This window comes from Lepidochelys olivacea, assembly GCF_965140295.1.
Source record: "Lepidochelys olivacea isolate rLepOli2 genome assembly, chromosome: 1".
Lineage (NCBI taxonomy): Eukaryota > Metazoa > Chordata > Testudines > Cheloniidae > Lepidochelys > Lepidochelys olivacea.
In genome coordinates, this window is record NC_140411.1 from 312,252,784 (window position 1) to 312,266,821 (window position 14,038).

Here is a 14,038-nt window from a genome sequence, read left to right on the forward strand (position 1 = left end):
AACAGAAGTTGGGTAATCATATGAAAAACTGCACAAGGTACTGTGACTGATCTCATTTTATAGCATCCTAAATGGATGGAGCTTGTGCAAGTATTTGGCAGTGTGGTTTCCAACTCCACCATCATTATGAGGGCTCTACTATTAGACTATACTGTTCTTGTCTCATATTTGTGTTTTCCAATAATCACTTTCACTTCTTGGTAAGACTCCTTAACATAGGAACATGATAGTACCGGCCCTTCAACCTGGCCAAGTATTCAGAAGATGCTTAGCAGCAACTGGGAGAAGTTCTCACTTTCTACATCATCCTGGAAAGGAATTCCTCAAATACACCTAAAATGTATACACATCAAGTCTGGTATCTCATTCATTTGACCTTCCTGGAAATGTTTAGCCACCAAAAGAGAATTGGGGCAGGAAAGCTCCAACTACCCCGAATTCTATTACTTATTCCTTGGAACCAGAAGTTTTGTTGTAACTATGTTTAAAACGTAAGTCTTAAGCTATGTCTACATTTAAAATGCTACAGCTGCAGCACTGCAGCTACACTGTTGTAGTGCTTCAGTACAGACACTCACAACAGGAGGGGTTCTCCTCTTACTGTAGTTAATCCACCTCCCTCAGAGGCCTTAGCCAGGTCAAGAAAAGAATTTTTCTGTCAACTTAGCACTATCTACACCGGGGTTAGGTCAACCCAGCTATGCTATTCAGGGGTGTGGATTTTTCACACACCTGAGCAACGTAGCTGGGTGGACCTAACTTTTCTGTGTAGGCCAGCCCTTAGATGTTGAGAAGGAAAGGACTGTGGGGAGGAGCGTCATTAGAGACTGGAAAGGTTTCCCTGTCTAAAAGTTTATCATCCTTTCTTCCCAAGACTGCATCTGCACTGGCATAAATGGGAGCTACGATATTATGTCACTCATTCCCATTGGTGCAGTTTGAGCTACTCTAGCTACACTACAACTAGAGGTTAGGCATTTTTGCAACTTGAGCAGGGCTAGATGACACTGTACAGCTTCAACCACTGCCATCACCACTCAAATTACAGGTCTCGTTTTTGCCAGCATAAACAAGGCAGAAGAAAGCAACAGTCCAAAATGGCAATAAGGAACTTTGTATCCAATGGAGAACCTCTGTACACTGATCTCCCATTCCCCTGGACCTCATGAAGTGGGACAGGCTCTGGGATTCACACGAAGAGAAGGGATGGGCAGGAACATAGGCTGAGAAAATATACATTACTCCACCACTGGGGCATGGAGAATGTCCAACGGCAATAGCTCCAGAAGCTGTATAATATTTCTGTCATCTCTATTAAATGTTACAGATATCCTCTAAAGGGTACCCTCCAGGGTGAGCTGCTAAACTCTGCTGAGGAGTTTGGAGTGGGGAAGGTGGAAGAAGGGTGACAAAGCTAATGCAGATGGCTCTGGCTTCCCACCCATACACCCATCCAGAGAGCCACAGGGTTTATGGGCTGGTTCAACACCCTGTTCCACTTTCACCCCGATGGAAAGATAGATGAGACAAGGAAAAAATCTCAGATTTTCTTCTCAACCTCTTCTGGTGGGTCTTCCTCAAAGGAGGGTTGATCAGCTACACAAAATATATTAATCAGAAGGCTTGAAGAGTGCAATGACGTGTTTACAGCACATATGGAGATTTTCCTGTGGATAGACACATTTGACTTTTGGGTCCTTGAAAGACCTTACAGTTTTTTGAAGCAAAATTTAGATCTCTCTTCGATGGCTTTTAGATTGTGCAGCTATCAAAGCCTGGCTTTGGATTCTGCATTTTAGCACCAGGTGGTTTCCTGAATCTTCATAGAGGACATTAGTCCCACATTTGGCAACGTTCATTTATTGTAGCTTTAGATGCTATTTTTTGTGATTTAGATAAAATTGTATGAACTTTAACTTTAAAGCTATTACAGATTTTGATTAATGACCTGCCAGTATTTATTGTGTTTTTAAGTTAATTGTGGATTTAGATGGATTGACTGCTGAGGGACAAGATCGAGCCTTTAAATGAATAAAACAAACCACATTTCAACAGCAGTCCCCCTTAATGCATTTATCTTAAAACACCGTGTACAGAGTTTTTACTAGACAACCTTTGTTGTGGGCTCTAATTTAAGACAACCTGTCTCTCATAGCTGAAATGTCTACTCTACTTGAGAGTTGTGTTGTGAATATACATTGCACATATAACTTTTTATGCTCTCTTTACTGTTAACTTTCCAATTTTTCTGCCTGAAGTCAAGAGTATTTATTGAGAGAGAAGTCCACAACAAAAGGATGCTGCAAACTTTTACTTCACCGTTCAAATAAAGGTGACTGAGGAAGTGCAATGGAGAGCTACCACAATACTTCACTCAGAAAATGTGAAGGATTTTAAGAAGGGGTAGAACAGAGGTCGTGTCTAACACATTCACTCTGAAGACAAAACATATTTAAAAAACTAAAAGGCAAGGGACTAACAAAAAGACAACCCAACCCTTTGCAACAGATTCTCAGTGCTTCTCCAATCAATACAGTAGGAATAGAAATCATCTGCAAAAGTTCCCTGCTCAGGATTCCCTGGGTTGTGGAAATCCCCAGTGACCATAAAGTCACGCCAGAGGGGTTGGGGGGAAGAAGAGGATGAGTGGCTGGAGATGTAACTCAAACAATACAAAGTTAATGCTGAAGAACATGGAAAGTTGAGATTGACTATTTTAAGATTCCTTCACCTTCAGTGTTCCAATTCCAACACCTTCAGTGTTTTATAAGGAGAGATTAAAGAGGCTAGGACTTTTCAGCTTGGAAAAGAGGAGACTAAAGGGGGGATAGGATAGAGGTATATAAAATCATGAGTGGTGTGGAGAAAGTGAATAAGGAGAAGTTATTTACTTGTTCCGATAATATAAGAATTAGTGGCCACCAAATGCAATTAATGGGCAGCAGGTTTAAAACAAATAAAAGGAAGTTCTTCTTCCCTCAGTGCACAGTCAACCTGGGGAACTCCTTGCCTGAGGAGATTGTGAAGGCTAGGACTATAACAAGACCTAAAAGAGAACTGGATAAATTCATGAAGGTTAAGTCCATTAATGGCTATTAGCCAGGATGGGTAAGGAGTGGTGTCCCTAGCCTCTGTTTGTCAGAGGGTAGAGATGGATGGCAGGAGAGAGATCACTTGATCATTACCCATTAGGTTCACTCCCTCTGGGGCACCTGGCATTGGCCAGTGTCGGTAGACAGGATACTGGGCTGGATGTACCTTTGGTCTGAGCCAGTATGGCCATTCTTATGTTCAAATTTTCATTAACTGGGAGCTCTCTCTTTTTTGGAGAAGTTGAAAAGGTAGGTATGTCATTGATTTTCATACTGATGAGTTTTCTCTGCATGGTTTATCCATAGGTTTTGGTTAAATTAACAGTTGTGACGCTTTATATTTAGTTTTTAACTTTGAAGTTTTTAAGATGCCTTGAACAGGAATACATCTAGAAGTCCACAATAAAAAAAATTAAATAAAAAAGGCATATAATTTCTTAAAAAGGTCAGACTAAAATTACAGACCATTTTAAACTGGATTTTTTTGTACGGGGAAAGAGAAAGCACACCATTTATTTCAATGAGATACTATTTCACACTTTTATTTGCAGAAACGTATCCACAATCTATTCCATATATTAAACATACTGCTTATTTTTCCAGTGAAGCTGCTTTCAGGATGTTTGTAAGGATTTTAAGTCACCTGTTAAGAAAGTTACCACAGACACCCCACAAATTCCTCCTTGAGAAGATGCAGTATGATAAGCAACTTCACATCCACATTTTCTGAAACATTCACATTTTTGATCATATATAGCCTACACAACTTGCAAATGTTATTAATGCAGTTTGATAAGCACTCAACCTGCTATATTCAAGGAAATAGCAATCCCCATCACTTTCCCCAATATTCAGACTACAGGAGCTGCTCTTATTGTGGTTCACAAAAGTCCTACAATTAGGATGTGGCTAGACAAAATACCAAATTCCAGTTCAAATCAGACAACCCCAGGACTGGTTCAAAGGGGGAAGGAGGGGGGAAAGGCCCTTAACTAAACAAAGCATAATTTAAACTTCCTCCCCACCCCCCCCGCAACCTCAATCCCTACCTAGAAAACAAATATTACTGAAGCCTTCCAGAAACAGGATGTAACCATAAACATGTTCCAGTACGACTATGCCACTCAAACCTCTCTCGTAAATATTTGACTAAATCATCTCTCTGCCAATTTGTCTACAAAGATTTACTGCACTAGATACCAGCCTGACTTCCTTCTACCAATAAAGAGTGGCATGTGAATATTGTAAAGACCTGTTTACATCATTCACACATATAACCTCAAGTATATTGTTCCCGCCTATAAACCTACAAAATATGAATAGTCAAAATGCGTAGCTGCACGCATAAAACATAATAGTTGTGTCATGCTACTGAAGTTTTAAAAAACGGTTACTTTCTCATCACTGTTGTTCTTTGAGATGTGTTGTTCATGTCCATTCCACATTAGGTGTGCGCACGCCGCGTGCACGAGCGTCGGAAACTTTTTCCCGTAGTGGCTCCCGTTGGGCTGGTGGGCGCCCGAGTGGCGCCACTGCGCCGTGCATATCTATACCCCCGCCAGCCTGACCCCCTCCAGTTCCTTCTTGCCGGGAACTCCGACAGAGGAGTAGGCGGGTGGGTGGTGGAATGGATGTGAACACCACATCTCAAAGAACAGTTACGAGAAAGTAAGTAACCCTTTTTTCTTCTTTGAGCGCTTGTTCGCATCTATTCCACATTAGGTGAATCACAAGCTTACCTCTGGAGAAGGGTAGGAGTCACAAAACAACTGCTCAGAGGACTGCTCTGCCAACCGCTGCGTCCTCTCTGGCCTGCTGGTTGACTGCGTAGTGGGTCGTCAAGGTGTGCACCGAAGACCAAGTGGCTGCTCTGCAGATTTCCTGGATCGGGACCTGTGCCAGGAACGCCGTGGAAGTCGCTTGCGCCCTGGTCGAGTGGGCCGTGACCGCTGGGGCCGGAACACCTGCGAGCTCATAGCACGCCCGGATGCAGCTTGTAATGCAAGATGAAATCCACTGCGCCAACACTGGGAGGCCTTTCATCCTCTTGGCTACAGCCATGAACAGCTGCGCGGATTTGTGAAAGGGCTTGGTGCACTCCAAATAGAACGCCAGGTACCAGAGGAGGAGAGCCTCGCGACAGAGTGGTGAGGAACGAGCCCCGCCCTGTTTGTTTATATAAAACATGGCAGTAGTATTGTCTGTCAGAACTGACACGCTGTGACCACTCAAAGCGGTGTGAAAGGTCTGGCAGGCAAGACGAACAGCCCTGAGCTCCTTCACGTTGATATGGAGCGACCGCTCTTCTCCGGACCACAACCCCTGCGTCATGAGGTCCCCTAGGTGAGCCCCCCATCCGTGGTCTGACACGTCCATCACTAGCGTCAGGTCCGGTTGTGGGGCAGCAAAGGGGATGCCTTCGCAAACCACAGGCTGGGACTGCCACCACAGCAGGGAGACCAGCATGTTCCTTGGGGCTGTCACTACCAAGTCCAGGAGGTCCCTGCCCGGGTGGTATACCTGAGCGAGCCACGCCTGCAGAGTCCTGAGCCTCAGTCTGGCATGCCTGACCACGTGCGTGCGTGCATGCTGCCATGTGGCCCAGCAGCCACAGGCAGCACCTGGCCGTTGTCATTGGAAACTGGCGCAGGGAGGCCACCGCTTGCTAGATAGCCCAGCATTGGAATGCCGGAATTCCACTCTCCATGTGAGTACGAGCGTGGACTTGGGGACGTTGACCAGGAGCCCCAGCTCGCGGAACAATCTCAGGGCCACCTCCTCATGGCCGCACTTCTGCCTTGGATCGGCCTGCCAGGAGCCAGTCATCGAGGTATGGGTTCACCCGGATTCGCTGCCTCCATAAGAAGGCTGCCACCACCGCCATGCACATCGTGAACACCCTTGGGGCCACGGCTAGACCGAACAGGAGAACCGCAAACTGGTACTGTTCTTGGCCCACGGCGAAGCGTAGGAACCACCGAAGTGCTGGGTGGATGGCGATATGAAAGTATGCGTCCTTCATGTCAAGGGTGGCGTACCAGTCCCCTGGATCCAGAGAAGGGATGATGGCGCCCAGAGAGACCATGCGGAACCAGATGAGTACACCTTTCTGCCAAAAAGGTCCAGGCTTTTCGCCTCCTTGGCCTTAGGGGCCGGGGCCTGCTGTCCATGGCACTCCCTTTCATTTACCGCTGAAACCACTAGGGAGCATGGACTCGGGTGGCAGAACAGGAACTCATAGCCCTTAGCTGGGGCAAAGTATTTAAGCTCCACTCCTTTAGCTGTTGGAGCGCTGGAGGCCGGGGTCTGCCATATAGTCTTATAGTTGGACTGAATGGTCTTCATGAGCAGGAGCGCTATTCTGGATGAACCTTCGGGGCTCAAAATGTCCTCCTGTTCAACCGTCTCCTTGGCCTGCAACCCCAAGTTTTGGGCGACACTGCGCAGCAATTCCTGGTGGGCTCTATGGTCTATGGCGGAGGACTGGACATCTCTATACCCGCCATCACCTCATCAGGGGAAGACAAGGAGATTAGCTGCTGCTCAACCCCCTCTGGTTGGTCCTCCTGCTCCCCATTTCCTGTGGGAGGGGCCTCCGGCTCAGGCCGGGGTGGGAGTCCATGGAACAGCACCGGGCTCAGTGCTGGTCTCTCCGGTCTATGCTGGGGGGATGCTGGAGGCCTGGATACTGATACCTCTGGCACCGTCTGGCATCGGTGCAGGGACCAGGACCGCTGCACCGAGTAATGTGTGCCCTGGATGGGGCCCCTTGGCGGTCCTGATAGGCCCAGGGGTCCAAAAGGGCCAATGGCCTAGCGGCCCCCATTGGGTTGCCAGCTCCCGAGGGACCCTGCTGTCCGGGGCCCGGTGTGGGTAGCTATAGCGGCTAGAGTCGGCACCGGACTGCAGCGATGCCAATCGCAAAGGCCATGGCGGTGTCAACAATCTGTGCCGGAAGGAGAAGGAGCGGCTCCTGGCTTAGCGGGAGCGGTACCGGTATCCCCGGGACCGGGATCTGGACCGGGACAGGAGTTCCTTGGACTAGGACCGTCTGCGGGAGTCCTCTGGCGAGGGCCGTCTCAACTCCTCCCGGTGCCAGTCTCTGGGTGGTGCCGGAGAGCGGCATGCCCTTTCCGGTGCTTCTTCGCGTTGACCTGCTGCCGGTGCCGCAACCTCCTTCTGGGCCGCTGGCAAGCTCCGCAGAGTTGGAGCTCGACCAGGACTAACTCCGGGAGCGGTGCCGGGACGGTGTCCTCAAGCGGCACATCGTTGCCGGCTTACCCCTCGACGGCACTCAAGGCATGGGTGCTGGAGGGTTCTCCTGATACAGGAGAAGGCTCACTACCAACAGCTTGATGAGGTCCTTTGCAGCCTCAAAGGTGCCCGGCACCGAGGAAGCCTGAGCTGGCGTCGGGCACTCCAGGCCCGGCGGCTGCAATGCGGCCTCCAGCAACAGCTGCTTTAGGCGAAAGTCTTTCTTTCCTTCCTTGTCCTTGTCTTAAACGCCTTGCAAATCCTACACCATACCGTTTGATGTCCGTCCCCAGGCAACGTAGACACGAGTTGTGGAGGTCACTAACTGGCATAGGTTTGCGGCAGGTGGCGCAAACCTTAAAGCGGTGGGCCTGCGGCATGCCCCGCAGCCTGGGGCAGGTGCTGGAGGCCTCTATGCACCTAATGACTTGAGTGTCCACAATCTGTATATAAACGAACTGATAACAGCTACTCTAAAGGCTAAGGGACTGCTCTTCTACGAGAGAGAGAGGCTGTTCCAGCGCCACCATGGACGGTAAGAAGGAACAGGAGGGGGTCACGCCTGCGGGGGTATATATGCACGGCGCAGTGGCACCACTCGGGGGCCCCGCCAGGAGTCGCTAAGGGAAAAAGCTTCCGACACTTGTGCACACCTAACGTGGAATGGACGTGAACAAGCACTCGAAGAAGAAGTTTCAGTTACTTCCAAGAGAAAAAAATCAGACGTTGTAGACTGAACACATGTTCCTTGCAGGTGCTCTTCTTTCCTACCCCATAGGGCAGTATGTAGTTAATACTCTAAGAAATTCAGATATGCCCTGCCTTATTAAAAAACTTTTTTTTTCAAAACAATGGATGTTGAGCAATATTTAAGTAACAATTTCTGATATGGGGTTTAAATCTAGGACGTAAGGAACATTTACTTGAGCTTTTTCTGTTAATTTGAAGGAATTTGAACCACCCCACCAGTTTATTAATAAAGACAGTCAAAAACCTGACATTAAGCATTTGGGCATGTAGCACATTTGGCTGCCAGCACTGTACTTAGTGGACCTGGATGGATAATTTTACACCAAATCCGTCACAGAGCCGAACAGAAGTTCTGTATGGCTTCGTCCAACTTGCTGTATGGCTTGTGACTTTTGTAGAAGTCATAGCACACAGAGCAGTGCTTGAGATGGGGTCTGTTCTGTCTTGGAGTGGAGTTTGCTTGCCCATCATGGACAGAGCTGTCCCAGCAGAGGCAGAGCTTGAAGATAGTGGACTTCATCTGAATCATCCCAAAAGAGAAGCGTAGGTGGGTTTTGGTGCCCCACTCCCACAACAAACAGAAACTCAGTGAGCTTTTCTTTCCTTTAGATTCAACAGCCACAAACCTTGGTAAGTGTGCCCAAATACACTTCAATTACCTTACCTAGTTAAAACATGGAGAGGCAATTTTCTCTAACTGCATTCCTGCCTGATATTAATACAGTTAGCCGCCATTGTTACTCATCCATCTATTGGCCTACTATTTTTGGGTGGGAGGCCCAAAGACATACTTCCATCCAGAAAGATTTTAGCTCCAGAACTGAGGATATGCACTTTCCCTACATTGGGTATCCAAGCAGGTAATGTTTGAAGAATATCAAAAGGTTCCAGTGTTAATCTCTTTAAATGTGACAAGATTTATCCAAGTACAGCACATTCCTTTATTCCTTCAACAGCTACATGTGTGATGAGTGGTTCTTATCTAAAACCCCATTTTTCAGAAAAAAATAGCTTAAAACATTTTTGGTAAAACACACAGACAAAACCCCAAAACAGCATGCATTGTCAGATATAATTTAGGAAGATGCAGACTGCTTTTTTATCTGAGACATCTTTAGGTTTTAATAAGTCACAAGACTATGGAGTGCTTTCCACAAACAAAAACCAATAAAAGACTCAAGTTTCCCTGTGCCATCCTAGCCAGAAGTTACTCATCTTATGCAGGAATGATGGTTCTTCGAGATGTGTCCCCCTATAGTAGGCCAAAAACCTGACGGGAAGAAATTGTCTCAAGTAAAATTGTATCCCATTTTGCTTATTTTGCCTTATACTCCATTTTGCTAGCTTTGAATTAGTAAGAAGAAATTGTTTTGAGTTTATTCTTTACTGATTGTGTTAATGATTGTTTTTAGAAGGATAGAAGTTTTATGGCTGTAATTGCCTTATTTACTGTTTGGTGTGAGTGAAGAATGTATGGCAATTAACTGAGAAAGGAAAGTCAGCTAGGCCAGATGGTCAAGAAGGGAATGGAGGAGTAGAGAGGTGTCAACTTTCACCCAGATGGCAGACTGACGACCCTAAAGCAAAAGCATACACCCCAAGGACAAGATAAAGAGTGAAGCCAGAGGGACAAGATAAGAAACAGCTGTGGATAACTCCCAGTAACAACTCAAATAATGCCGATTGGAGCAACCTGTCTCCCGGGACAGGGAATACACTGCAAATGCCCACCAATACTGGGATGAATTCTTTGCCGTTATGACACTTTTTGAAGCCTGAGGAGCCAGACATATCCTTGTCTTGGGGGGGGAGGGGGGAGGGGGGGGAGGTGAGAGGCTCACACCAGGGTTGGCGGGAGGTTAACCCTTTCTGTTTTTCTTTTTCGGCACAGCCAACTTAAAAAAACCCCAACAATTAAGCACTAAGAGAAAAGGTGCGTCAAAGCAGCAAACATTTGAAAAACTACAGAAGTGAACTATCCACGAATGGACAGCTCTAGCTCTGTCTCCAGCCTAGAGTGGTTGAGAAGAACCTGAGGAGTGAATGCCAGCACACATCGGCTAGACTTATGGCTGGAGGGGTACCACACAATCAGTACGGACTGCTACTGAAATTCTCTGACAGACAGCACGGAGACATACACACACCTACAGTGGAGCACTTATAGGGACACTACTCAAAGAAGAAGTTAAAGATTATTGCACAGTGGGTTTTTTAAAGAATTCTATAACTCACACAACATGAAGATGCAGAGGTGTTTTAAACTACTAGTGTGGGAAAGTTAAGTCAAACACATGGGTTTGCATTCAAGTCTGCACACAGAGAAAGGGTGGTCATTTTAATTGCACCACAGGAAGTTTCATACTCCTTGTCCAGCTGCTGTGAGAGTTCTGTCTCCTGCTGACACACAACTTAGTTTTTACAGTGAAAAACCACTGTTATGTGAGGTCATTATCTTAACAGAGAGATTCTCCTCTTATAGTTAGCTTGCGTGCTGTGCAGAGCTTTGAAAAAGAATATTGGTACAGCAACCTTGAACTGGGTTGTATTTGATGGGAAAGAAATACAAGGAACAACAAATTTGTTGTTATCCTAGCAACATTGGAGTAATTTTTCCCAGAAAGTTGTGGGAGAAGAATAACCTCTCTCTCCAAGTGACAGGAATCTGCTCAAGGACCATGGCAGTTTCCGCCTATCCCCTCACAGCCCATATGGTTCAAAACCCTTCCCTTCCCCTCATTTCTTCCCCTTTCCTCCTGCCAAGTGTCCAGTTTACCCTCCTCCCAGCAAGCGCTTCATTTTCCTCAGTGTCTCCATCAAATCCTTCCCTTTCACTCGAAAGGATCACTTTCTGCAGATGCCTCTCACCGGTTTCCCATTCACCATGGTGTCTGCCAGAATTTAAAGACACGCAGAAGAGACCTTTGGAAAAAAAAATACACCATATCTTGTACCATCCTTGCATATCAAAGCAAAATAGGCATGTCAAGGTTCCTTCCCCACTCTGAACTCTAGGGTACAGATGTGGGGATCTGCATGAAAATCTCCTAAGCTTACTTTTACCAGCTTAGGTTAAAACTTCCCCAAGGTACAAACTATTTTACCCTTTGCCCTTGGACTTCCATTGCCACCACCAAACATTTATCTGGGTTTATCGGGAAAACGGTGTTTGGAAACAGCTTTCCCCCCAAAATCCTCCGAACCCTTGCACCCCACTTCCTAGGGAAGGTTTGGTAAAAATCCTCACCAATTTGCATAGGTGACCACAGACCCAAACCCTTGGATCTGAGAACAATGAAAAAAACATTCAGTTCTTGAAAAGAAACATTTTAATAGAAGAAATAGTAAAAAGAATCACCTCTGTAAAATCAGGATGGTAAATACCTTACAGGGTAATTAGATTCAAAACACAGAGAATCCCTCTAGGCAAAACCTTAAGTTACAAAAAAGACACACAGACAGGAATAGTCATTCTATTCAGCACAACTTAATTTCTCAGCCATTTAAAGAAATCATAATCTAACACATATCTAGCCAGATTACTTACTAAGTTCTAAGACATTCCTGTTCTGTCCCCGGCAAAAGCATCACACAGACAGACACAGACCCTTTGTTTTTCTCCCTCCTCCCAGCTTTTGAAAGTATCTTGTCTCCTCATTGGTCATTTTGGTCAGGTGCCAGCGAGGTTATCCTAGCTTCTTAACCCTTTGCAGGTGAAAGGAGTTTTCCTCTGGCCAGGAGGGATTTTATAGGTGTTTACCCTTCCCTTTATATTTATGACAAGGCACAAAAGTTATTTTAAAACCTTTAGACCCAATTAAGTGAAGGCACAAATTCTTCATAGGCCTACTCTATGTTAGTATACTTGCTAGTGTAAGGAAAAAATAAATTAAGGGTCCAGAGCAATACTGTACTTGTTAAATTGTCAGTGGGAGAAGGTGAGAAGTTTGAACAGCAGGAATTCCTGTCTCATAATTCTAGCTCAGGAACTAACTGCCTGTGCCTTTGGCATGCTACTTAATTCATTTTCCCACATAAAAAGTGGTGATGATTACATCGCAGAGGTGAGGTACACATTTGCTGGTCGGTGAAGTTCTTTGCATCAGAGTGTCTATCATGGTTAATATTCGTAGGGGGTTTGGAACACTTTTCAAGAGTTCTGACTCCACAGACTTTGATAACGTTGGAATAAAAAACAGCTCAGAGCACTTTATAAAAAGAGAAAATGTTGGTCAACTAAATCGTTTTTATTAAAGCTATCACTTTTATGCCAACACAAACAAGCACACCCTTCTTAATATGAACCAACTTCCAGAGAAGGCTAATAAAAGTAAAATCACTATGAATGACAGCCAAAGATATAAGCATGCCACCAGTGTCCTGACAGCTCACTCAAAAGCAAACCCAATTAATGTATATAAAAGACATAAGGATATACAAAACAAAAGTTGGTCTTGCTGAAATATTTCCTCTTAGTTCAGTAATTAATGTACAATAATTGCTTTGTTACTAACTAAAATCAGAGATAAGCAAGTCAGTAAATGTACATAGGGTCAATTTATAGCAAAATGTTTGAATCTGTTAAGATGCCTACCCATCCTCAAAGGCCAAATTTAGAAGGGCAGCTGTGCTTTTGGAAAAAGTAGCAAAGAAAATTTAGCAGTTATAATTACATCATCATTGGATGGATTCAAAAGCTATTGTGCACCGTGAAGACAAGCCGTTCTTGTACAAATCTTAACAAGTTTGAATTGAAAAGTACTATAATTCCTTTTCAAGTACGATGTACTACACATGTAAATTCTTTGTAGAGACTGTGGGTTTACTTACTGGGTTGTTTTTGAATTTTGCCACATTGTTCATTAATTTCCTCCACACTATACATCTTAACCCTAATCCTTTTGGTTGTTTTTCTTAAGACTGAGGAAGCAGGAATATTAGGGAGGAGACTCAAAACCAAGTGATGAAACACAGCGAATTACCACATGGCTAGAAGTCATCCTGAACTCTCCTCACAAAAACCAGGACTCTATAAACATCCATGGGGGAAATTTTCGACACAACAAAAATTACAGCAGAGCCCTAAAAGAAAGAGGAGACTTAGAAAGGAAACCCTGAGGTCTGATGAGAGACACCTAGGAATTGTCATCCACATCATAGCCAGGATCAGGAATAAAATGGAGAATTATGAAATAACCTGCCAACAGAAGTTTCATCCAAATACTCAGTTTCTGTTTTGCTTATACCATGAAGCATGAGGGTTGTATCACGATACACGATATCATTATACACGTATCAGACACAGACTATGAAAAAGTTCTAGTTTTGAATTTTGGAGTTCTGGATTTATTAATTTTTTGAATCCGACTAACCTCTGTCTCAGTGCTACTCTGTAACAATAAGAAGTTAATAAGTAACTAGTTAAAATATATATATTTCTTTTAATCAAATTTTAAATTTTTATTCCTAGATTCTTGTCATGCAAAAACAGTAATTCTTTCATTTGCCATTTGTTATTTTGTGTTTGATATATTTTCCCCTTATTAGGCTCCTCTCTAAACAGAACGCTTACTGAATGAAGTCATACCAGGGTAATATTTGGATGTAAGTTATTTTATTGATGGGGAATAAAAATAAGGAAAATTGAAACCTTGAGATGCAGCTTGCCAAGCAATGCAATTTTCAGATACAACAGGAGAACAGAAGCTCAGAAGCCAGGTTGGACTATTATGAAAAAAACATGCAAATATGGGATGAAGAAAAGATAAATTAACTTTGAGTAATTGTAACTCTAGTGTTATTCTTGACAGCATTTGCCTTTTTAATCTGACATCTATTAACCACAAGCAGACATCACAAGGGGCACAGTAGTCTGAAAAGGTTGAGAACCACTGCTTTAAAGTGCTACAACTTCCATTCGGGAGGCAGCATAGCTCAGTGGT

General features: G+C 44.6%; 1 protein-coding gene across 1 annotated transcript in view; it reads right to left on the reverse strand.

Annotated features, from left to right (window-relative positions):
* Positions 1 to 14,038, reverse strand: part of WASL (WASP like actin nucleation promoting factor) — a 69,720-nt gene that overhangs the window by 42,459 nt on the left and 13,223 nt on the right. The window lies entirely within an intron of this gene.